Source organism: Podarcis tiliguerta (genome assembly GCF_965153285.1).
Source record: "Podarcis tiliguerta genome assembly, chromosome: 9".
Taxonomy (NCBI): Eukaryota; Metazoa; Chordata; class Lepidosauria; order Squamata; family Lacertidae; genus Podarcis; species Podarcis tiliguerta.
The window spans coordinates 34486844-34513970 of NC_139542.1; the positions used below are offsets into that span (position 1 = coordinate 34486844).

The 27127-nt window shown below is 43.5% G+C and overlaps 1 protein-coding gene and 1 long non-coding RNA gene across 5 annotated transcripts in view; both read right to left on the reverse strand.

Annotated features, from left to right (window-relative positions):
- Nucleotides 1–27127, reverse strand: part of MAML3 (mastermind like transcriptional coactivator 3) — a 271009-nt gene that overhangs the window by 64554 nt on the left and 179328 nt on the right. The window lies entirely within an intron of this gene.
- Nucleotides 4606–10674, reverse strand: LOC310685148. Its single transcript, XR_014515100.1, has 2 exons — nucleotides 5780–10674; nucleotides 4606–5679 (listed from the first exon to the last, which is right to left on the reverse strand). It is a non-coding gene; the product is annotated as an uncharacterized lncRNA (long non-coding RNA).

Sequence of the window (27127 nt, forward strand, 5' to 3'; positions counted from 1 at the left end):
TAAGGCCGTCCAACAAAGGGTTGAATCAATGTTTGAAGGAGAGAGGTGAAAGCACACTAGGAAACACGATCCCAAGAATAGTGGCCAATCGTGGCTCCTGGGTGACTGTTTCTCATTTTCTTGCATACCTGTCTATCTCCTTCAAATAATTGCAGAAAAGACACAATTTGCAGACCTGGTGGCAGAGAAAAGGTCTGTCGTTTCTGAAACATGTGAAGTGGCCCATGCTGCATATTTCCAGAACACAATGGACAGAAACTTCTTTTCTTGAAATAAGTTGTCTAGATATACTTGGCCCATCATAAAAATTGTCCATTGTACTGTCTTCCACAATGTCATGTAATTGCTTGCTGTTAAGGGAACAACAAACCACTGCTGAATTAATGTGCCAGAGAACGCTTACTAAAATACAAATTCCCTTGTGTTTCCTAACACAAGGACCAATCCAGGGGTTTTCTTCACAACAATGTTTTCTTGGTTGCTCTGACAAAAGGAGGCAACTTGTATCAAACAGAGGTGAATTGTTTCATTAGCACCTGTTTGCGAATTCTAGGATTTTGGCAAGACAGTTGTTCCTTCGAAAAAGCAGGGAATGCAATATTGCAGGCAGCCTGCATAATAACATTTAACTGAGGTGCTAAAAATGAAGAGCATTAAAATATGTTTGTTTTTAAGGAGACAACAGAAAACAACCACATAAATTACTTTCAAATCTCAGCTGCGCGTTAATCTGAAATTGTCCCAAGGAACTGACTTGTCATGTTTATATTCTGCCTCTCTCTATATAGATTGGACCCAAGTGTGCTACCATCTCGTATAAAAATTCGTAACTTTAAACAAAGAACAGTAAAATTGTACATGATATGAACTTGTACTAACACCCTTTGTTACTCAGAATAAAAGTTTTTGTAAACCTCCTAAAACTGCTCAAAGATCAAGGCTAGTGGGTGGAGCTGCCTCCTGAGGACGTTCCTCCCTCCTGAGGGAGGAGGCTCCACAGCAGAGGTGCTACTACAACAAAGACCCTGCTCTCTGCTAACATACAAGGTCTCACTAGACTATCTGTGGGACAGGACACATTCTGGCTTTGCACATTCATGGCCCAAACTGTTAATGTTTTAAAGCAGGGATAGGTTTAGATGTGGCTCTTCAGGCCTCTCTCGTTGGCCCTTGAAACTTCCCCTCCACCAGCACTTCTCCATGCCCACCTCCTTGCATTTTTGCCTGGCTGGAATGTGTCCTTGAACTGTGACGTGCCTCTTGCTTGCCTGGATACAGAATGGCGAGCTGTTTGTGAAGAAGAAGAAGAGTTTGGATTTGATATCCCGCCTTTCACTCCCTTTAAGGAGTCTCAAAGCGGCTAACATTCTCCTTTCCCTTCCTCCCCCACAACAAACACTCTGTGAGGTGAGTGGGGCTGAGAGACTTCAGAGAAGTGTGACTAGCCCAAGGTCACCCAGCAGCTGCGTGTGGAGGAGCGGAGATGCGAACCCGGTTCCCCAGATTACGTGACTACCGCTCTTAACCACTACACCATACTGTGGTGTATATGTTGCCTCTAACTTTTGTATGGTGGGTATGTAATCTATTGTACAAAGCTAGGATTCAAATACATTGCTCTGTCCACTTTTACCTCTGGTCCCTATCCACCACTGGCACGTGGCCCCTGAAAGCTTGGCTATAAGGCAACGTGGTCCTCAGGTAGAAAAAGGTTCCCCATCTTTGCTTTAAAATAAGCATCTTAAGGTGGGCCTGAAAATCATTTGTAACTAGTGAAGACCTTTCAAAACTAGAGTGATATGATCTGTGTGACCAGCCCCTGAACGTATTGAGCCAGTTGACATTTAAGGCTTAGCCCCATTTGGACAGCATTGCAGTAGAAACTGGCACCTGTGCAAACCTTATGGGTAAAGGGGGAGAACTGGGCTGAGAAGTGAATTGTTTTGAATTCAATCTTCTTAGCAACCACTTAAACTTAAGGGAGTGCCTGAGCACTGGGTTACATTCTGTCGTACACACAACAATTGGTTCCTAATTAATAACTGTTGTACAGTGGTACCTCGGGTTACATACGCTTCAGGTTACAGACTCCGCTAACCCAGAAATAGTGCTTCAGGTTAAGAACTTTGCTTCAGGATAAGAACAGAAATCGTGCTCCGGCGGAGCGGCGGTGGCAAGAGGTCCCATTAGCTAAAGTGGTGCTTCAGGTTAAGAACAGTTTCAGGTTAAGTACAGACCTCCGGAACGAATTAAGTACTTAACCCGAGGTACCACTGTACATAACTCTAATCTACTTATAATCCTTGTCACTTCTTTTCTCCCACTTTCCTCTTTTCCCTTCTTCACATTTTTCTTTTCTTTTGGCCAAAGTAATTGTCCTGTTAGCCATAGGTTTTGCAAAGTTCCATGTTACAGTTATAAAATGGGCAGCGGGGGGGGGGGGGGGGCTTCTTTTCTAATGGACAGTTCTCTCACTGCTTAAAGGATGCTTAAGAGATATGGAGGAAAAATATATGGATTTGGAACTATCACCTGCCTGTACCCCATTGCTAAAAAAACCCAGTGTATACCATCTTGAGAATGACTGGACTAGAACACAAACAGGAATGGAAAACATTACTAGATACCGTAGCTGAACACTGCATTTAGCTCCTTGGAGAAAGGAATACAAATGCAGGAAATAAATAATGATGCTGGGTTCAAGGATCTACAGATCTGCTACCCTCTGCTGTCAAGGAACTCTGGCAGAACACAGCAGCGCCCAGATCTCCACCTGGTCTAGCTCCATTTGGGTACTAGAAGTGTCCACATACAGTCACTCCACTTTAGGTTTTTTTTTTAAATGTTTAATTTGCAAATTTAACAAAAAGAAATAAAAGAAAAATATTTAAAAGGAAAAACAGAATATAATAAAAAAGGAAATAAGAATATTTCCCACTTCCATAGGGAAGTGATTACAAAAAAAGAGAAAGAACCGAGGCAACAAAACTCCAGAAGTAAAATATCACCCTGAATATGCCCTTAGAGTGAACCCAGCAAGGCTTTTCCTGATGAAACGCTGCTTGTAGACTTCACGGGCTCCATAACGACCCTCCCATACAATGAAACTTTCTAGTGAATCAGATGGATAGCAAATTTATAAAGGATGCAAGATGGGGCTGCCATGCCATGTTCAAAACGTATACTCACCACCTTCCCCCCTCCCCTGGTTTGGTGGTTTCTATTTTCTTTAGACAGAAATAAACTGGAACCCAAAATAATAGGAAGCAGACAAAAACAATGGAGTGTAGGAATGTGCACACTGCAAAATGCCCAGGCCCCTGGAGACATTTTGAACAGCTCCAGACCATTCCACAAGGGGAAATGAAGCAAACAATAGGTGGTTCTCATATTGGACCCCCTCACAAGTGATTCTAAAAATCAGCATTTGAATTTCCTATATGGACCAGGGTGGTGATGAAGCTTCCAGCATGAAAAACTTGTAAGGCTAAGCCTTCTCTTGACATGACATGTGAAAATTGTACGAGTAAATCAAGACTGGCCTGTACGGGCAGGGGTACCTTTACCTTTTAAATGTGTAGTGAAGCACCTTGAACCTTTTTAATATACATAGGATGATCTGGCAGAATTTCAAAATATGTTTTGCCCTTGACCAGCATTTCAAGACACACACTGGGACGTAGGACAGTTTCATCCCATTTCTTTTCATTCTATCATTGGGGTTCCCTTTTTGTTTCTGGTTTGTTTCAATTAGTTTTATTTATTTGTTCACCTTTTCCCATACATGCCCTGCTCTTCAACCAGGCTAATGATCGGAAATCATTTAAATCACTTTAAAATGCAGCAGAACATTCACAACAGTGGCAACTGTTAAAACCACTCAAAACCTATGACACTAGGGCTGTGTACACACTTATACATTTAAAACACTCCTCCTCCTGCAAGAATCCTGGAAATCATAGCTTGTAAATGGTGCTGGGAACTGTAGCTCTGTGTGGGGTAAACTACAATCCCATTATGTATGGTGTGTGTACAGCCGCCAATAAAAGGGATATATCTGAACTTATAAAAGGCTTTGGCACCTGGTACCAAAAAGATTACAAAGTTGGCACCAGGCGAGCTTCTCTTGGGAGGGCCTTCCAAACAAGAGAGTGTAATCAAAAGAGGCCTATCTAAGGCCACCCCTTGCTTTACTAGGGTGCAGGGACTTGAAGTGGGGCCTCTGAAGATCGTCTCAGAGTCTAAACAGATTCATATGGTAACAAACAATCTTTGCTATGCATGAGTTTTGGGTTATGTACCAGCTCTAAAAGTTAAGACAAGGACTCTGAACTGTGCCCACCCAGAAATGGGCTAAAAAGCTGTTTCAAGACTAGCAGAGACAGAAATATGTTTGAATTCACCTTAGGAAAGAGATGAATGGAGGACTCTATACTTGATTTCCTTGCCCCTCTCAAAACTACAAAATGTTTTCTCTGTACAAAACAAACACAAAGTTCACTTTAATGACAGGTTACTGAAAATGCAATTATTAATAGTTAAAGGGATTGCTTCTGCTTTCTTTATTCAAGAATGACACTCATATGTAAAACATCAGTAATCGTATACAAACACACACACACACACACACACACACACACACACACACACACACACACACTTGTGCTCTTCTACTTTCTATATTGCAGAAGTATAGAAAGCAGACAGTAGTGACAGAGTAGAAGTCAAACAAGATATGACAGGACCATCATTCATGTATCTGCCCCATCTACATGTAAAATGGGACTGGGCTCAATACCAGTCCATGTGAGGCAGAAATAGAGAAATGTACTAGGAGCAACGGACTGAGGGGAGGGGAAGGAAGAAGATCCGGTGGCTTCTCCTATGTGTTTCTATTGCTATGAAATGAAGATCTCCACCACCTCTTTAGATGCCGGACTTCTGAAAAGAAGCATGTGATTGTCCTGGTCCCTCTAGTTTTCCCCTCAAAGGAATCCCTAGGTAAGTCCCTCCCAGTAACAATCAAAGTGCCCAGAATGTGATTTGTTGCACATGAGATAAAGCCAGATGTTTGGTCTCAGAGAAAGAAAAGGGAGAAATAGGATACCTTTAACTCACTCAATTCATGTTAGCGGAAGTGTATTGAGTATTTGATTTTTAATACAACATTCACTGGGCAGAAAGGGGGGGGAATACCTATCTCTAAGATAAAAATTATTTATTGATACAAAGATTGGGTGCCATCACAACGATCTACCAATAAACTGTAAAATGTGACAGGTTTCAAGCGCAAAGTTGTGAAGAACCTCTGGGTTGTATCCTGCTTTATGCCCAGGATTCTGCCCAGGACTTACCCCAGTATCTGAACTTCACTCCTCCCTCAGAAAACTGTATCTGTATGAACCTATCTCCTAATAAATCTCTCCAGAGGATTCAGGGGATTGCCATGCCCCTTGGACCTTATCATCATTTTGCGCAAACACATAACAGGGCAAGTAAGCTTTGAGGGACGTTTATCTGCCATTACATTCGTACATTGGTTTTCAAACAGCTTAGTTCTCAAACGTTTTGACTCCCGAACGCAGCAAACCCAAAAGTGACTGTTGCGGTTTGCAAACTATTTTTTGAAGCCGAACATCAAATGGGGCTTCCACGGCTTCCAATTGGCTGCAGGAGCTTCTTGCAGCCAATTAGAAGCTGCGCTTTGGTTTCTGAACATTTTTAAAGCTGAAAGGACTTCCAGAATGGATTCCATTCGACTTCCAAGGTACGACTGTACTATACTTGCTCTCCTAATTTCTTTCTGAGGGACCCCAAGTTGGCGTTAATTTCTTGTAAGCAAGTCACATCATAGCGCTGGAATCTCATACAGTCCTATTTACCAGGGATAGCCTCAGTTTTCTGGCCTATGGCCCTAGTAAATGACTCATTTTTTTTAATCCTTTGTGAAGCCTTTAAAACATTTTTCTTTTTACATGTGATGTCCATTGGCCATGATGGCTGAGGCTGATGGGAGTTGTAGGCCAAAATATCTGAAGAGCACCTGCCAGGGGATGGCTGAGGTGCAGCTCTTAGCACCAGAGCTTTGGGAATTATATCTTTAAAGTTGGAGAGTTTATGTATTTGCTCTGCGTGTAAATGTGCATGCATTGACATTAAAGTGCAATGTAGTGTGCAGCCAGCCATTCCTCACACCGGTGACTAAAGACCATTGTGTGTCTCTAGCATATTTAGAATTTAAAAAAGCAACCCAAACCTTCATCTTTAAAACAATTCAGGCCAGGATAATGCAGAGTAAATGGTTATAGGAGGCAGAGTAGAGCCCCCAGCAATGCACAGTGTGCATGTGACCTTGGGCAATGACACTAGGCACGAGAACAGCACTGTTACAGGCATGTTCATATTTTGATCTGTGAGATCCTGAACAATGCGTCGTAAACAGTAACAAAAATGTTCCTCTTGCAACATGCCAAAGAATAACTTCTCTTAATCTTAGGACAATTAAGAGACACTGCTATCCCCACCTGAAACTTAACCACACACACACACACACACACACACACACACACATATTCACAGAAAGGCCTAAGGATATATTGGTACAACAGGTGGCATTTGAGTTTGGATAATGAAGCAATCTTCACGCTCTAGCTTCTGGAGAGAGCTGGGCCCTCAGCCACAAGTCTGCTCTGTATTGATAGAAGGCATTTTCCCGGTGAAAATCTTCAGAGCTGTCACAGTTTTGCCCCCTGTATTGTTTGGTGACATTGAGAAGTCCCTCTTCTGGCTTATACACAGATATTTCAGGAATTAAGGACTTGGAAGTGAGGAGGAAGAACTAAAGAACCAAACAGAGAGGAAGAAAGACTGCTCTGGCCAGGAGAATCCCACCACTTATGTCAAATCACTAGAAATAGGCAATATGTGTAGAGACATATACATAAGAATACATAAGAATAAAATCCTGCTGGATCAGGCCAATGGCCCATCAAGTCTAGCATCCTGTTGTCATAGTGGCCAGCCAGATTCTTGTGGCATTCTCCCTTCCTGTGGTTTCCAGCAACTGGCATTAAAAAGCACTGCTGTCTCTGATCATAGAGGAAGACTAGCCATCACGACTAGTAGCCATCAATAGCTCTCACCTCCATGAATTTGCCTAACCCTCTTTGAAAGCCATCTAGGTTGGTGGCCATCACTGCCTTGCTGTGGGAGCAAGTTTTGTATTTTAACTATTAACACTCCCTCTAGTTTCTCTGATTTCCAATTGTTCTAAGCTACAATGCTCTCAAAACTATAAGCATCGGACTCGATATATATGAACCATCCCACAAATAGGTTTATCCTGGATCATACCTATTTGTCTGCATGTTGTTCGACAGAGTTCCAGTTCAAGTGTAAATACTAATTTGGCAGCAGAACAGGAATATAGCTGTTTTATTTTTCAGTTTCAAAATATTTGTCCAGACATCGTAACAGTCATTTATGATTTTACTCTCATATTAAGCAAGCACCAAGTGCTACTTGAAACTGCAAATTATCTTATAAAGGGTAGGTGTTGTCTTTTTCATGCTTTGAATGACTCCACCGGGTAAATGCTGGCTAGTGCTCTCCTATCATCAGTAGCCTTGCAGCGGAGAGGGGACAGAGAAAAGAGGGGAAAACATAACAGCAGCCACTTCATGTGAGAGTTAAGCCCTTGGCTGTGAAACAGAGAGAAGGGAGAGGCAAAGAGAGGGGGCTGGGAGGAATAGCTTCAAGCAGTCGGCAGGTCACACACACAGAGTGTGCAACAGCAAACTCAGTTTACAAAGAGACATCTGTTCCATTACTTCGATGCATTGTGGCTAATTACATCCTGGCCCGTCTGTGAAATGACAGCCACTTATTCTCCAGTGAACCGTAAAATCTGTACATGTTCAATTTGGGGAGTGGGGAGCCAGAAGAGCATAGGGTAGCAGGGGAACTGGGGGGGAAGAGAAAGGGAAGGGGAAAAGCAAAGAGAGGGGCTCCAAGAAAACATCTGATGCTTCTCCTACCAGTTCAGTGCCAAAGAATCAGCAGCTGGTAAAAGAAAGAGAGCCACCTCTATGCAGAAAAGCCCTGACAAAGGACTGCCATTTTGAAGCAGGTCTCCAGTGTCAGCTTTAGCCTGAGACTTTTTGTTCTGTGCATCTTGAAATAGACACCAGCAGAACCTATGCCAAACATGCATTGATCTGCCGTAAGAGTCCTGCTGCTGTTTTCGTTTTGGCTTTAACCCCGCTCATTTTCAGTTGATTTAAGAGCAGTTAGCTTGCCTCCATGGACCTCTTTAGTGGGAGGAAAACACAGATAAGGAAGTTCACATGCACAGATTTTCCTCTCCCAAATTCTATTTTGTATTCCTTGTTTGAATCACAATTTACAGAGTTGGGTGCTCAATAATTCATACGAACCAGGAGTATACCTACTCTGCATATTTTTGCCCAGCCTGATTCACAACATCTGATCAGTGCACACAAGTCTTGGGGTTACTCTGTTAACTTACCCACTGATACCCAGCACTATTTACAAAAGACATGGGGAACACTGGGGGAGGATGTGTGCCACAATACAGAGCGTTTTCCAAAGCCCTGTGAAACACGATGCCTCATTTCTTTGTTGGTATGCTTTCCTGCATTTCCAATACAGCAGAAAAGTGCTGAAGCAGCACTCTGGTGAGATGATGTTTATTTTTGAACCACTTAAAATGTACTAAGTGCTGCATGGTGGTCAAAAATAACTATCCCTTTCAAAGGGCTCAAAAGTCGAAGATCAGAAAGGAAAGAGGAAAAGGGAAATCTGAATAATATGGAGCCATCTTCCCACTCTCCAGATGGACTACAATGCCCATCATCCAAGATGACACAGCCAATCATCAGGGATAAAGGGAGCTGCAGTCCAGCAGCATCTGCAGGGCAATAGGTTGAGGAAGGCTGGGCTGGGCGATACTGGTTTGGTAAGACGCTTCCTAGGAGCACTATAGAACAACAAAACAAAAAGCTCTTGATTTGGGGATTTTTGACAACAATAACACAATGCAATTGTCGTCAGGTCTCTTAAGCAATGTCTGCAATAAAGGACATGTGCAGACATTGTTTTCTGTTCTACTTCTGTGGCCACACTGTGTGGCAAGCAACTAATCAGTGCACTATGGGAAATCTTTCTTAGTTCTCCCCTGAATTATGGTCTTCAAGACGCTGAGATGCTTGAGAACCCAAAATTATATTATGTGTTTTCATGTTGCTTTGTTGCTGGTAAAACAGAATATACCAGCAATGAGCTCAATAGCTACTTAGGATTTGAATCTTTGGATGGTTCCACACTAGATGTTCAGTGTGGAATTGCCATGCTTTGCTCACTCACTTTTAGCGAGGCATCCACATGACACCATCATCCAGTTGCCACTGCGCATTTTCCATGTGGTTCCTTGCCTTTTCTCAGATTGCTGTAAATCCAACCCTTTTGAAAAACGAGCACAATCTCCACTGATGTAGATGCTTTTAGCATTACCCCTCCACCTATTTAAAAGCAGGGGGTGGAGGCGATTGGGCATGGGCAGTGATGCTGCCAGTGATGGGCAGCACACATTTGCTTAACTTTGGCAGTGAGTGCTAGTTCATTACACAATTTATTTTTTAATTGACTCTTTAATCAGTAGTATTTTTGTAATATAGGTATACTACCATAATGTTAATTATTATTATTTTAAATCCTTTTCAGTCACTACCATTAGCCATGCTGTCTAAACTACAGTGGTTTTTAAAGATTTTTTTAATTAAAACAAAAAAGCATTCGAGTAGTTGCTGTTCTATTCTTTAAGAAGAAAAAAGTCAAATTTTGTGAACTCCCAAGAACAACAATTTGGTACCATCACAGGAAGTTGCCTTATACTTGTCTATCTTGCTCAGTATTCTCTGACTGACTGGCAGCAGGCCTCCCAGGGCTTCAAGGAGGAAGTCTTTCCCATCAGATAGCACTATCAGATCCTTTTAAATGGAAGACACTGGTGCCTGAAGCTGGGGCTTTCTACAGGCAAAACATGTGCTCTATCACTACACTACAGACCCTCATTTTGATGGCCCCATAAAAAGTAAGCAAATTTTTAAAAGTGACAATTTCAGAGCACACACCATCGTGGACATTACAGCTTAAAGGCTATTATGTAACCACAGGTCTTAATTGCTAGGAGGGGTGGGGAAAATGCCAGAAGATTTGCTGTCAGCTACTGGCACACATATTTCATAACAGCAGCATTGGCAAAGGTTTGCATAGCCTCTGTGTCCTCAAATGCCACCCAAAACAGCCTTAGTGGCTTCTTGGAAGCAGGGAGCTTGCCAACAAGTCTTACAGCATTCTTGAAAACAAGACTCGAGGGTACACGGCTGTGCTCTGCTGGTTGCATATGCTAGCTACAAGCTGAAACCATAACTAGCAACATGCTTTTTCGGGGGGAGGAAGGGGGACAGAAAGGGGTGAAGAGGAATTTTGGAGCCAGTTGCAGCAAAGTCACTGGGCAAGGCAGTACTGCTAACACTACCAAACGGTGCTCCAGCCCAAGCAAGTATCCTATTTCCTTACAATTACAGTTCCTGATAATAATAAAAAGTCAGAACCTCAGCACACAGAGTGCAATTCAGTGGAACATCAGTACCACAAAAGCTCCAAAGTCTCACTAGTCAGCTGACCCTTGCAGCCTTGCTCACTCCATGATTTGCTGCTACCAACAATTTAAGTAAATGGGTCGATGAGAAGCACATAAATGATGACTGGGAGATTTCAAAGTGGATAATATCAAATATCTGATGGAGCAATTGGGTGAACTCTTAACACAGCTCATAGTCCTATTAACAGTCCTCTAAGCCCAATATTTTACTTGCAATCTTTACATTGCACAGACCACTGTTAAAGCAAGCAGCTTTCAGTTCTTCCATCCCCACCTCTTAAAGAGGTCTGATGTCATCCACTTGCCTGATAACACCATTTTCTCATCATCCTTTTTGACTCTAGGAGTGCTTCCAGACAGTAGCTTAATACTCCAAAGGCGTGTTGAGATATCAAAATATCAATAAAACTTAACAAAATGAATTTCAACTGGGACAAATGTTGGGTGCTATACATAGGCAGGAAGAACCAGCTGCAGAAATATAAGATGGGGGACATCTAGCTTGCTAGTAGTACATGTGAAAAGAATCTAGGGGCAGTGGTGGAGAAACAGGGGTGTGGGGGGAGCGCACCGCCCCCGGAGGCACGATCCCAGTGGGGTGCCATCATGGTTGCCCCCCCTGCGCTGGGTGCAACACTCCCGCAGGTGGCGCGCCACGCCCCCCAGGACGCGCGCCAGCCCTGCCCCACCTGCTCTCTGCCCCACTGCCGGAGCTTGAAGCTCCGCCACTGTCTAGAGGGCTTAGTAAACCACAAGCTTAACATGAGTCAACAGTGTGATGCAGCAGCAGCAAAGGGCTAATGCTATTCTACGCTGCATCAACAGAAGTCTTGTGTCCTGATCAAGGGAAGTAAAAGCCCCGCTTTGTTCTGTCTTGGCCAGGCCACACCTAGAGCACTGTGTCACTACAATTTTAAAAGGCTATTGACAAGCTGGAGACAACCAATATGATCAAGGGTCTGGAAACCAAGCCATGGGAGAAACGGCTGAGGGAATTGGGAATGTTTAGCCTGGCAAAGAGGAGACTGAGATGTCCATTTTCAAATACCTAAAGGGCTGTCCCATGGAGGATGGCGCACTAGGGCGTGCCATTTTAGGGGTGATTGCTTACATCATGTTTTTAGTTTGCAATTCAGTGCTGGCCTGTTTCTTAAGTTGCTTTTTTCTATATAGGGATTCATCTGTGCGTACGTAGTTTGGCCGGCTCCAGTTAGTGTGCCAATAATGGAAACATCACTCACATTATCCCTGATATAATATAATACACATGCTCATTCGTCCACAAAAAATATTTCCCAGAGTGAAATGCAACGTGGCCCACTCTCAGTTCAGTTGCTGAAATGGTTCTGTGAAGGAGGCTGCTCACACATTACATCAAGCTATCATTCCTTAGAAGCCAAGGATATTAGCAGCTCCTTTTTCTAGAAACCACTGGGCTGAATTTACTGAGGCCTTCAGTAAGCACCCTGGTCCCTTAATATCAGCCCTCCCAACTGGCTGCAATTAGCAGAGCTTGCTCTGGAAAAGCCAAATTAATTAGCTGGCATAGAGAGCTAATCGCCTGTCCACCCATACAAAAGAGATGATCCTTACAGGAGGAAGGGTCGGTGGCAGAAATCACTCTGGAGACAGTCTCTGTGTGCTCTAAGTGCCAGCCTATGAATAAATCTGTCATCAAATCCCTGCCTTGCAACATTAGGAAACACAAATACTCAAATATGCATGTATACTCAAATATATAAACTTTCTCCTTGCCAAATACCAGGTTTGAAATAGATCATTCTCTGCCATTGTTCCCGTTAACTCCTCCATGGCCAAAAACTAACCTTGCTCTGCTGGAGAGTGCATTTTGTTGTTCCCACAGTACATTATTTGTTGAAATAAATATGGAAATAAGGCTGAGCAAGACAGCCAGACTGAAATAAATTCATCACTCACAGGCTCTCAAGGGAAGAAAACTGTGCATTTCCCCCCCTAAATGATTATTTCTAAAGCACTGAAGGAATGGCTATATCACTAATGAGGCCAGGGCTCCATGACTGCTGATTATAAATGACCTAAAAAGAGACAGAGAGGGATGGGGGGAGGGGGGAGGTGTATGGATAACAAGGGGAAGGAGAAGAACCAATTGTTCACCCTCATGATCTAGTAAGATCTTGCCTGATTCCTTAGCAGGATGAGGGTGATTGTGGTTCATCGCAAACGCTGAGCAGTACCAAAGGATGGAGTGCAAGCACTGCCTTAGAAAGGGATGAAAACAAACCATTACACACAAACATTTGTAGTACAGGCAACTCCCCATTTGTGCACATTTGAGGCACGCACAGCCACAGACTCGCATGCAGTTTTTGATACCAGAAGGGGGTGGGATAAGGCAGGGTGGGCTTACACACATCCTGCTGATGCATGTGGTGCCTTGGAATGCAACCCCCCCACAGAAATGGGGAGTTGCCTGTACTCATCTCCAAAATATACAGTGGTACCTCGGGTTACATACGCTTCAGGCTACAGACTCCGCTAACCCAGAAATAGTACCTCGGGTTAAGAACTTTGCTTCAGGATGAGAACAGAAATTGTTCTCTAGCGGCATGGTGGCAGCGGGAGGCCCCATTAGCTAAAGTGGTGCTTCAGGTTAAGAACGGACCTCCAGAACAAATTAAGTACTTAACCCGAGGTACCACTGTTTCCACTTTAGGAATTGCCTTGCAATACATATAGGAAGATTGGGACGCGGGTGGCGCTGTGGGTAAAAGCCTCAGCGCCTAGGGCTTGCCGATCGAAAGGTCGGCGGTTCAAATCTCCGCGGCGGGGTGCACTCCCGTTGCTCGGTCCCAGCGCCTGCCAACCTAGCAGTTCGAAAGCACCCCGGGTGCAAGTAGATAAATAGGGACCACTTACTGGCGGGAAGGTAAACGGCGTTTCCGTGTGCTGCGCTGGCTCACCAGATGCGGCTTTGTCACACTGGCCACGTGACCCGGAAGTGTCTCCGGACAGCGCTGCCCCCCAGCCTCTTGAGTGAGATGGGCACACAACCCTAGAGTCTGTCAAGACTGGCCCGTACGGGCAGGGGTACCTTTACCTTTACCTTTACCTTTACATATAGGAAGATCCATTCTATGGGATGGGCATTGGAAGCTGTTTAAGATGCCACTGAAATCAACTGGAGTGGGGGAGGAAAAAGGGTTGGAGGCGAAGCGGAGGTCACCTCACTTATTCATAAGAACCTTCATGTAGCTTCCTTCACTCACAAATTCCCATGGAAACAGAAATCCGCTGCAAATTACTAAACCCTGCTTGTAAAAATAATTCACCACATTCTCTGTTTACTCCAAGCTGCACTGCACAGATCTGTTTACTTGCAAAGCAGAATTTCTACCTGAACAGGACAGGAAAAGATGGGAAAAAGCAAGCAACAGGGAGCCGTGAGTGTGATAGCAGACTAGCAAACAGCGGTTAAGAGAACAAACAGAAACTTTGTCAAACAGCCGACAAGGCAGCATTTTCACATGCTGCTGTTAAGACAGCTTCACTTGTGAGCAGGGCATCTACCACCAATGCAGGATTCTCAGCATCAATGCAAACTGATTTAAGCATCACTTGTGAACAGTGGCCTTTGTTCCCCCAAGGAGCTTCCCGTCACAATTAACTAAGGCTGGAGCTGCACCCAACATTAAAAGTGTGTTTGCTGCCAAGAGTGGCAACTCTGCATGTAATTATAATCTCTGTAACATTTGGAACAAATTAGTCTTGCTCTGATGTCAAAGCATTGGATATTTCCCTACTCTACACTCATCTTATCAATAGTCACCAACGGGTGGGGATTGGGTAGGGCAGGCTGGCAACTGAAACAGACAATACATTGCATCACATATTAAGCTTCCCTGTGCATTATATAGGTGCAGGGGTGTTAAAAAGGGTTGCTCTTTTCAGTGGCAGCCTCAAGGAATCTGCTAGGTACCCAAATCACCACACCCTACAGAAGGTTTGACATTAAAAAGCAATGCAACAAGAACAAAAAGCTTCAGTGTTGAGATAGTGGCATTATAATTCACAGTCTTGCAGTACAAGTGGGGAACTTCAACAAACACAGTGTGGAGTGGTGCTGCCTGTGGCTGGAGCCCTGCCCTCTTCTAGGATACTCCATTCACCCTTGTTTTCTGCCTCCACTTTCAGCAGTTAATCAGAATTCTGTGGCGGCTGGGTATGCTCACTTCCCACTGGGATGTTTTCAGGCAGGCTCTCCCCTGATACTTTTCCTCCCTTAAGACTTCTGTTTTGTACAAAGTTTCCCCAAGCCGACTGACACTTCCTTTTTGTGCATGAACGGTGCTGTTCTGAGTAGAAAAGGACCAACACTTGGAACATCATGATTGCTATTAGTATACAGAAGTGGGATCTGCAAAACAATATTGCTCTGGCTCTGTATTTCAACCAGCCAGCCATGTCTTTCTTCAAAATATTCCATTCCATTCCGTTCACCAACCCATGTGGTATTCTGTTCCTCCTCCTCCAGTCTGCATTCTGTAGCACTGAACATGCTCATTGGTCTGCTTTCTGGAATGTTTGCCTATTTGCATTCCCCCTCTAAATACTTTGTCCTAATTCTGTAAATTTTGGGGCTTGCCCATGCCTGCTAATACCTTGCTTTTGTGCATGGATGGTGCTGTTTCGGCTACATAACCAATGGCACTCACCACCAAACATCAGAAATGGAGTGAACAATAGCAATGTGCTTGTAACAGCAAGAGGTTTGGTGAAGGTGGGGGTCTCCATTGGACAAAAAACACAAGGCCGTTCAATTATGATGAAGATGTAGTCATGAAATTTTTATTATTTTGTGTTTTATTTATTTATTTATTTATAAGAATGTTTATACGCCTCTGTCAGGGAACTGCCATCAGTGCCAGAGGGAGAGAGCAAAATCCAGAGGGATTCCGGAGAGCGTCCCGGGATTGGGAGAGGCAGCCCATCTTCTGGGGAAGAGAATCAGCGTAGCACCAGTGGAGAAGGGGGGCAGATGGGGGAAGCAGTGAGGCGGTCCCATGACTCCTTGCCAGGGACCAGTGGGGAGAGTAGAGGTCCTCCGCTGCCTACGCCCTCCTTGCGCAGAAGGCTTTCACGCAGAGAGAGTAGGAGAAGACTAGGCGTCAAAGAGCTTCTTTGCTGGAAGAAGTTTAAGAAACGCCCACTGACGGATTCTGCAAGCGATTGAGACAGCCACGGGTGAGTGGCTGTCCAGACAGAAAAGGTTCACTCGGGCAACCCAGCCAGGTGTTTGCACCGGCTTACGCACGAGCAACCCCTAGAACCATTACAGCCTCCATTCTGGTTCTAAAATTAAAACTACCCTATGCATCTAACAGTGTAAAACAAAAATGAAATAAATCTAAATTAAAGTTTAAAACACATAACAGCAGATATGCAACCAAACACTTTTTTTAAAAAAAGGGAATCAGAACAATGGCCTGATGAAATTAAAAACAAAACAAAACAAAACATTTCCAAAAGCCAAATAGCCAAGCAAATCTTCTGGGCCGGAGAGTTCTAAAATTTGGATGCTGCAATTGAGAAGCAGCCCCACCAGTCATGCCTCAGATGGGGTGGAACAGGAGTTGTCAACCTGGTCCCTACCACCCACTAGTGGGCGTTTCGGGGTTCTAGGTGGGCGGTAGAGGGTTCTACAGCACAAGCTGAATCCCATTGAGCACTGGTGGGCTTGATTTTACCATCAAGAAAGATGCATTAGTGGGCGGTAGGTATAAAAAGGTTGACTATGCCTGGGATGGAACATGCAAGAGGACCTCGTCTGCTGACTTTAGTGGATGGATGCAATTATATGAGAGGAGACATCCTTTCAAGTGTCTTGGTCCCAAGCCATTTATGGCTTTAAAGGTAATAGTCAGTTTAAATGATATAAAAAAGGAATCACATACTCCCTAACCTGGCACTGGTCAAAATCCTTGTTGCAGTGTTTTGCATTAGATTTTCAATTAAATATGGATTTTCAATTTGAACCTCTCAATTTCATGTGCTTTAAAGGGGGTGGGGTATGAGCGTAGGCTTGCACAGAAACAGACAAAGGCTCTGTGACATATTTTAGATGGATTACAGTCATGCATCAGCGCAAGTGGTTCCCTAATGCTCATTGAAGACTGTCCCCTCTCTCTGCCCTATTGAATCTAGCCATATCCTCTCTAAACAACCTCGTGGGATTCCAAAAAGGCAGTTTCTTGTCTGTCAAACCTGCTCCACTTGTCATCTGATTTATGGTTACAGAATGGTAAACAAAAAGACCTAAGGCTCAGTGACAGGGTTCTTAATTCAGAGCATGTTGCATTTCAGTTTATTGTATGCTCAATTTCAGTTAATCAGATCAGCTGCTAACAAAAATGGTAACTGTAATCTCAGTTATGTGTTCTGGATTATATCTGCCAAATCATTAGAGAGGTGATTGCTGGTGAGTTTGTATCCTTCACAATCTCCTACCAGGACCAGTTAAACAGTGGTAGTGATATCCACAGATATTCATGGGGAACACTGAATTAATTAAATGAGTATTTTTTTAAAAAAACAGACAAAATGGGAGACAGGATCTCTTGCTTTAATAAAAATATTAATATATTTCTAGGAAAGATTGCATAGAGTTAAAAGAGTGGTAAATTTTTGATAGAGACAAATTACCCACAATGAAGACATAATTTATTATCCATCATTACATGACAGTTTTAAAAATCAACCGCAAAAAATCTATTTGTAGTACTGCGTTTCAAAATAATTGCTAGAGGAGAATGGAAATTTCTCCTTCACTCTATTTGAAAGTGGGGGGGGGGGAGCACTTTCATTTTTTAAGAAAATGTCCAAATAGCTGAATTTTTTTATCTACTATACTAGAAATATACTCCTGATTTAGTTAAGCCTCGCCAAAAGATGCAGTTTTGTTATTTTATTTTTAATACTCCGACCAATTGATGGTCTTTGGAGCAAGTTATATTCAGCCAACATTTCTGACAGTGATGTAATTTGGACACAATCCTGCCAAATCAAACTGGTGTGTTTTTTTAAAAAATAATAATTTATGATTGTTAAACCCAGGAAAACATTGTGCCATGTCCTATAGCCACCACCACACCTTTAGGACTATTCATGCTTCTCTGTAATTATGCTATATAAATGGTACCTCTGAACAATATCGAATTTGGTGTTGAAAGTTATTATCTCAGCCCTGATTGTTTTGGGAAGCAACTGGTGCCCCAATTCAGCAAGCATTACCAAGACATGGAAGCAGGCACATGATCAGATATGGATGCACACCTGAATTTGTAATGATAATGTGCAACTGGACATGAAGTATCCAATGCACCCAGCTTGCTCTGCGGCATCAGGATGTGCATTCACATCCGCCTCGCAATACAGATAGGAATGTGCATTGCCATTGTCACTCCTTTGGGCTAAGAATCATGTGTGAATGATTCTGACTGGATCAGGGCTTGGAAATCTACTTCCAAAACAGCCAAGGCAGAAAAGGAAGGTATAAGAATGTGCTGTTATTGCCACACTGCTGACACACACACACACAAACATATCAGAGAAGGAAAACAGAAGGGAAAATGAGATTATTATTATTTTTAAATCAGCCAATATATCTGAGTTGGATTTTCTTTTTCCTTTAGCAATTGCCATTCTCGGGCGCTATGGTGAAATGGAAATGTTACAGCAAGCTAACTAGGTATCAAAAGCACCTCGGTGACTCATTCTGACACCCTGGTCTGTCTCAATAGCTTTTCAGGGGGACAGAGATATAAAAGACGTGTGGCCGGGGTAGAGGCAGGGTGGGGGATGTGAGGGAACGAGAGGTTGAAATTGGTGCACTCAGCTATGTCAATTCCCCTCCTCCTAGCTTAGAGCAGTGAGCATAAAGACCAGATGCTCTATCGGTATCATTTCTGAAGTACTCTAATGAATCTGACCCCAGGCTGCAGCTTTAAAAGAGTGCAGTGGCGTGTCAATGTAAACAGCTAAAACTAGTGTCGTGTCAAGTGGTAACAAGGCCACTGCCATTTTTACAAGCACTGTGCACTTAGCAGATAAAAGAGAGCAACCTATCACTGCTCTTCCACAAGCCTCCACTTATCAACAACAAGAAACAATGCCTTGCAAGATCACTGTTACTTGGTCCCCGTAATAGAAAGTCCTATTTCTTACATGCTGCCTTCATAATATTCATAACCACCAACGTATGGGATTTCATAGCCCTAAAAAAGAACAGGTATTATTATTCTGTAGAAACTGCTAATAACTTTCTGCATTAAAAATAAAATGAATGGTATTTGTGCAGTGTTAAATGGGAGAGCTAACAGTGAGCAAAGTCTTTTTTTGAGGGGGGACACCCTCAATAAGTAGGCTTTATTTGTCCAATGCCAAGCAGATGCTTGCCATCTCTGTCAGGCATCTCAATGGCACTGCAAACATGCAAGCAGAGAAAGGTATCAAACTGCATTGTTTAAGGCACCTGTTCAAAAAAACAAAACAGAAAGGGCAAATTGTCCATTTCCTTAGAGAATTCTGCATGCACACACCAATGTACATTCAACCCCTCCCCCCATCCTGAGAACTGTAGTTTACCGCTCACAGAACTGTGACTCCCAATACCCTTAACAAACTACAGCCCCAAGGATACTTGGTGGTGTGTGCTTTCAATTTATGGTGTGTACACAGTCCCTGCGTCCTGTGACATGTAAAACTGGATATGCTTAGCTGTCTTGGATGCTTAGCTGCCCCTGCTGCTGCTGCTTCTTTTTTGGTAGGGTAATTGCTTAATAGGGACGCGGGTGGCGCTGTGGGTAAAAGCCTCAGCGCCTAGGGCTTGCCGATCGAAAGGTCGGTGGTTCGAATCCCCGCGACGGGGTGCGCTCCCACTGTTCGGTCCCAGCGCCTGCCAACCTAGCAGTTCGAAAGCACTCCCAGGTGCAATTAGATAAATAGGGACCGCTTACCAGCGGGAAGGTAAACGGCGTTTCCGTGTGCAGCTCTGGCTCGCCAGAGCAGCGATGTCACGCTGGCCATGTGACCCGGAAGTGTCTCTGGACAGCGCTGGCCCCCAGCCTCTTGAGTGCGATGGGCGCACAACCCTAGAATCTGTCAAGACTGGCCCGTACGGGCAGGGGTACCTTTACCTTTACCTTTAATTGCTTAATTATTGATTAATTTCACCACCGCTTCATCTCATAGGGGACCCTTAAAAAAAAATAACAGCCCACCTTCCACATACTAAATTAGCACTCAGAATGGCAAACACAATTCAAAATATAATAAAACAAATGTATAACGTCAAAACGTAAGAACAAGAACTGAGACTGAGAGTAGTAGGTTAGCATTGGGGATGCAGGAGAAGAGAACACTCCAGAGGGGTGGCCTTGGCAGGTCCTCCAGAAAGCCAAGGTTAATCTGTCAAAAGTCCTCTTAAGGCCACTTTGGGATCAAAGTAGTAATCTATAAGCATGTCCTTATCAGGATACAATAGAACAGGCGAGGAATCCCCCTGTAGCTGCTACTTCTGCAGCTCTCTGCACTCTTGGGTGGTTATCGAAGCACAAAACTGGAAAGTCTTGACTTGGCCTGGAAAACACTGGCAATGTCCCCCCAAGATGACAATGGGAAACTAGCCGGGTTCTCTGCACGGTCTGCATCAAACCTTAGTTGCTGCTGTCAGCTGTGTAAATGGTTGGGGGCCTGGAAGAGTCATGCTTTTGGTACTTGGGTCTTGAAACAGCACATCCTGTCCCTTACAAATGATGTGGACTCAGGATCTGCACACAAGTGATTTGAAAATCCTCATCTTACTCATAATTCTGTATAGTTAAAAGGAATCGCATTGGCAGAAACAATTAAGAAACAACAGGAAAATCCATTTTTAAACAAATTTAGGCATCGAAATTCAGAACCCGGTATCATAATAGAAAATTCAGATAAACCTGACATTTAGAAGACATCTGAAGGCAGCCCTGTTTAGGGAAGTTTTTAATGTGTAACATTTTAATGTATTTTTAATCTTTGTTGGAAGCCACCCAGAGTGGTTGGGAAAACCCAGCCAGATGGGCAGGGTACAAATAATAAATTATTATTATTATTACCTATTCTTTCAATGTATAAATGCACTAAAATGCAAGAAAATTTGGAAGTTCATGAAAAGAAATACCTTTCTGGACCCCTTAGGTTTCAATGGCTGAGGACTTGTGTTTGGTGCAACTTTGGATGTTCAGATAAGTGGGGAAAATATGTAATGCAAGTGAGCTCACACTTCCTGTTTTTGTGATTCTGTATAGGGCTTTGGACATGGCTGGGAGCTGCATATGTTTTTTCAGCATCTGGATTTCACTCATTTCCCTATGGACAAGATGCTCCAGTCTGCACTTTGGGTGTTACACAGAAACATCAAAACAGGAAGTGCAAGCTCATTCATGCTTCCTGTTTCACCTGTTTGTCAAACATCCAAAGCCATTTATGAGGTTCCATCACTGTCATCACAGCCGCAGAGAGTCAAAGCACAGTGTTATACAGATGTATAATTAATACAGTAAGCCTCTCCTTTATTAAAAACACACCAGTTTCCAATATTTCTAAGGCAGCTACACAATGGAGGAATAAACCCTCCCCCTCCCCCAGTCTGCTTAGTATGGACACTCTGGGGCATGTTCACCTCATCAAGTAACTCCCATTAGCTTTAATAACAATTACATGCATGCATAAAGAGCTGCATATACTCCTTGTTAAGCATCTCTGAGTGACACTTCCACTGATACAAAAGAGCAGGTTAGCCTATTTGGAGCCATTATTGCCCTATTTGGTTAAAAATTCATGTGCAAAAGGTGTGTCCAATTAGACACACAGATGACACCTTCTGTTATCAAAACAGCAACCATCCAGAAGTGGCTCTACACACAAAAAGAAATAACTAATAATTAATAGTTCATATTGTAAAATAATCCTAAATGTGATGTGGTAATTTCACACTGCACTTTGAAACATTTGTTAGTCTTTTATAACACTACGCGCTGCATAAGCTACCAACCCACCTATCTTTTAATCTGTTGAACCCCATCTGTTACTTGCTCTTACCATAACTTTTAGCCTCAGCTGATAACTACTTTTCCAAGGTGGCAATGATGACAAGTCCCACCAAAACAGTCACTGCTTTCTCTCCTTCCAGAAAGGCCCACTATTTGTTTATTATTGACCTCTAAGATTTGCCTTCAGCTTCTCAGCAGGGAGTTTTTGCTTCCTCGATTGAAATGTTCACATCTATCAGTATCCATTCCACCAGGCTATGGAAGAGATGGGGCTTCAAGGCTGGAGAATGACAACTTTTGTCACCTCCACTCCTTGAACACATCCCAGGTAATACTTACAAGAACCCTGTAACTAAGTAGCAGTACTCCCCCCCAACACCTCTCTTTAATCCTGTTTTTCAGATTGTAAACCGAAAGGAAGAAATTGTCTTATTTTGGATATTTGTAAACCACCCCCAGGGAGCCTTTTTTGCAGCCAAAGAGCAAAATATATATGCTTGAAATAAGTAAAACATAAATATAGAACGAGCTTTGTTGGATCAGACTGAGGCTTCAAATTCTCCAGCATTCTGTTCCTAGAAGAGGCTAGCCAGCTGCCTCTGAGAAGCTCAAAAGCAGGAGAAGATGGCAACAGCCACCCTCATTTGTCCTCTGCAACCAATATTCAGAGGTTCCTGCAGCACTATTCATGTGTTCAAAGGAATGTGTGAGTGCAGACCTAAACCGGGGAGGGAGAGTGAACACCTACACACCAGCCTTGGCTCCGAATGCTCCAGCCCATGCTCCACCACCAACCTCCACACATTGAATGAGGATGTCTGAAGGGGGCTCAGCTGTACATGCTTACAAGCGTCCTCGTAACGAAACCTTGATAATGCAGTGTAATGGTTCTAGGGGTTGCTCGTGCGTAAGTTGCCGCCACTCCTGGCTAGGTTACCTGGTTGAACCCTTTCTGTCTGGGCAGCCTCAAGTTTCGTGGCTGCCTCAGTCACTGGCAGAATCCATCAGTGGGTGTTTCTTGAACCTCTTCCAGCATAAAAGCTGTTTGACGCCCAGTCTTCTCCTAGTCTCCCTGCACGGAAGTCTTCTGCGCAGAGAGGGTGTGGGCAGCGGAGTACTCGTACTCTCTCCGCTGGTGTCCGGTGAGGAGTCCTGGAGCCACCTCTCCGATTCCCCCATCTGCCCCCCTTCTCCCCAGGCGTTACGCTGATTTCCTTCCCCAGCGGATGGGCTGCCTCTCTCCCTACTGGGACCCTCTCTGGCATCCCTCTGGAGCCTTCTCTCCGCCTCCAGCTCCGGTGGCAGTTCCCTGACATGCAGGCTTCCCAATTGTAGGGTCCACCCATGAGGCAAGGTGAGAAGACTGCTTTGGGCAGCAGCACCCACAGAAGCAGTAGATCCAGCTTCCAAGGAATGCATTGCTGCTGCTGCTGCTGCTGCTGCTGCAGACACTGGCCTGCTCCTTGGAAGCTGGCTCTGTCGCTTCCTTGGCAGGCCCCCTGACAAGGCCACCTCTACAGTGGCCACTTAAATAATAGGAAGTACTGCTGGTTTCTTCCCACCCCTACAAAATAAATGGTGGTAGCTGCCCTCAGAGGTCTCTTGGACTCTATACCCACCTAGGGTGATTCAGACCAGGGCCCTTTTGCCTCTGAGATTGCCTTTGATTTCCACTGCAACCATCAGGTAAGGTTTAATTGATTCCCCCCTTGTTCCTGATAGAGATCTTTACCCACCCCTTCTTCCCTAGCAGGGAGATGCCATTTTGTTGTTTGCCTCAGGTGTCAAAGTGTCCTGTGCGGACCCTGAAACAGACACATTTTAAAGCACCCACCAGACTGTCCCACTCAGTGCAGTGAGCCTGAGGGCAGTCTGGGTGCATATCTGGTCCTCACATGTTCTTCTGAACACATGAACAGAGCTTGTCTCTGAACATCATTACATACCAAATTCTCAAGAACTACATTTGGTTTTTAAATAACAATTAAGTGGAGTACTGGGATCTAGCATTTTAATTTTGTGCATATAATGGGAATTCTGCTTTTAAAACCATTCTCCAATGTCACGACATAGTTTGAAGGCATCCAGATTTGAGGTTTCAGAACAGGTCTGTCCTTCAATGAAATATACCAGGAAAGATGGAAATCACAGGAAGAGTCATGACATCTAATCTTATTTCCTCTTCAGCCATTAATCATGCACAATTTCCAACAGCCATTTAGGAAGGTGAAATGCTGAAATGATCTCTGCAGAGACAGAGGAATATGATTCTTTGTTCCTGGTGCTATGGCAATCGTTGGAAAAATGCTGAAATTATAAGCTTTCCGATGCTTGCATCAGGAGCGAAATAAATTCCTTAGTAGGTATTACTGTATTATGTTTTAAATGCTTTTCTCTGCATAGGTATTAATATCCATGCTGGATAAAATAATACACAAAGTACTCTTAAGGAAGGGGCATGTTTACGAACTAGGCAAGTCCAGGGTGAAACACTAGGTGCTCATAGCAATACAAAGAGATAATCGTGCCTCCTTTTCAAAGTGACAAAATTATTTGTGTGGAAGAAGAGAAGGAGTTTGGATTTGATATCCCGCTTTATCACTACCCGAAGGAGTCTCAAAGTGCCTAACATTTTCCTTTCCCTTCCTCCCCCACAACAAACACTCTGTGAAGTGAGTGGGGCTGAGTATGACTAGCCCAAGGTCACCCAGCAGCTGCATGTGGAGGAGCCCTCTAGACTTCCTTTTAATTGTGTGATCATGATGGTTTGTGCTAACAATGGTATCAGGGTGGTTATAAGCAATTCCACTTTTAATGCTGTTTGTGCCTGCAAATATTTTGAAGCAGACTTTGTTTACAATCAGTGTAGGTCTCATTGCTTCCTGTTGAAAACCTGTAACTTTTCACATGACAAATGTTCAAGGATGTGTGTCCCATTTTTGTTGTTTACAGTGCAGGAGTGTCCCTCCAGATAGCAACAATGTGGTGATACTGGGGAAGCATTGTAGAGCATCTAATAGAGGAATTATGTGTGGACAGTCCGGTATAAATCCACCACTGACAAACTATTATACAGGGTGAGTCCTTTAAAAGAGGCCTCGTAGGATACAGAGTACACATGTTCCACGGGGCCTCTTTTAAAAGACTCACCCTGTAGCATCCATGACAAGTTGCAGAATACAACTTTAGGTACCTTCAAACAGGACAGGATGCTTTTTGCATTCCCACATGCAGAACATAAATTTGACTGCAAAATCACTCTGTAGAAGACAGCATGGGTTCTAGCTCCATCAAACTCTTCCGAGGACTCTAACAGAAGTAATACCCAGAGAGCAGTTAAGTTTCTTCCCTTATTCAAATCAACTTGCATAGACCCCTTGTCTTCCTCCTCACTTTAGACTCATTTATCAGAGCACTATAAATCCAAGAGGAATGGGTGCCTTGGATCAACTCCTTTGCAGAGTTACTGACTTCGTGATAGGGCAGGAACAGCCTTCTCTGCTCAACACTTGAACACTTGAGAAGACCTGAACATCAGTTTTCTCTGGAAGTACCAGTCATTCAACTTCTCTTTATTCTCTACACCACTCTTTTGCAACAGTGGGTTATTGGAAGTTTTGGACCACTACTACCATTTCCCCAGACCACTGCACTAAGCTGGCTGGGGATGATGGAAGTTGTAGTCCCACAGTATATATGGGGACTCAAGGTTCAGGAATTCTGCTCCACACTGAATCTTTACAATCCTTCAAGAACTGGAGATGTCACAAAATAGGGTGAATTGCACTTTTGCTGTAGAGATAAGAGCCTATATTGAACCAGGTTTGTTATGTGGTTGTGTGGGGTTCTGTTAAGTTTCCCCAGTGTTCTAGCCCTCTTATTCCTATCTAGGTAGCGCATCCACTGAAATATTCAGATGGGCACACACAAACGGCTTTAAGTATCGTATGTTAAATTGCTCTAATGTTTCAGCTCTAGAGAGAAGGATGCAGATTGAAAATTCTGAGTGAGAAGTCCTTTGAGTAGGATAGAACTCTCCCATCTCTTTCTCCTTGGCCAGCCACATTCCTCACCCTCATTCTTTTAAAAGGTGGACACATTCTTGAAAAGGTCAGGAGGACAAATTTGTTTGCTCTTTCCATGCAAAGCGTGTGTTCTGCCACAGATACGAGGGGCAGCCATAGATCAGTAGCAGAGCACATTCTTTGCACATAGAAGGTGCCAGATTCAATTCCCAGTATCTTCCTTTAAAGCCTGTGGCTCCCTCCAGATGTTGTTGAACTACAACTCCATGATCCTTGTTGCCCATGTTGGCTGGGTATGATGAGAGTTGGGAGTCCACCAAGATCTGGAGGGCCACAAGCTCCCCATCCCTGGTTTAAAGGAAATTGAATAACAGGCCTGTGAAAGACCTCTGTGTGGAGAAGACAATACTGGACAGGGTGGATCATTGGCCTGTTTCAGTGTAAGGCTCCTCCATATGCTTTTCATTTCTTTCATGGGTGCTTCAAGTCCCAAGTCATGTTACAACAATATCCTGCCCATTGTTGGGCAGTCCTTTAAGAAAAATCACAGTTGATTATACTCAAGAGACCCCCTTGACAACTCTCTATAAATTTTCTCTTAAAATCTGTCCAGATATATTTGGTTAGAGAAAATGACAGTGGAAAGGGTGTGCCTCTGCCTCTTCCAGTTAGTTCTTCAAACAGGGAACTTAAAAAAAAACACCTAAGAAATGAGCAAAAGCCAGCTTTCATACTGCCAAGTTCTGAACAGTTAACTTGCTATTTAAAAATTCACTTCTTGAAAGCCTGGTGATGCGTATTAATGGGCTGGCATAGATGGAAAAGTGACAGATATTAATTCATGCAGGCATTCCAACAGCTGCTGAAGCTGCAGTTCAGTTTTTTGAAAACTGAACTGCAAAAAGGGAGTAGCTATTTGCGAGATCTTATTATGGGTGGATCGATCTGCTCAGTCTCGCACCATCAAAGTGGTTTCACGGACTTGGTTAAAGCTGTTCCTAGTTTAGATAAACTGGGACATTTTTTTTAATGTGAATCCTGTTAGCTTGTATTGGCTTCTCCTCCTCATTTTCTGGGGTTTGCATTTCTGCACAGGTTAGTATAAACATGATAGAAGCAGTTAGCATCTATTGACCTTGCAAACTCACTGTTAATAACCATATTTGATTACTGGATGATATTTGTGGAATGATGGCTATGGTACAGGTCAAAGGAACCATAACTCTCTATTGAAGGATGTGAAAGGATTTGCCAGCAGATTTTACTAGGTGGGCTGGAAACCTTTACTGGACTTTGTGCAGGACCATTCTGTGTGATTTAGAGCAGTATTCTGCAGCCTTTTAACTTTCATG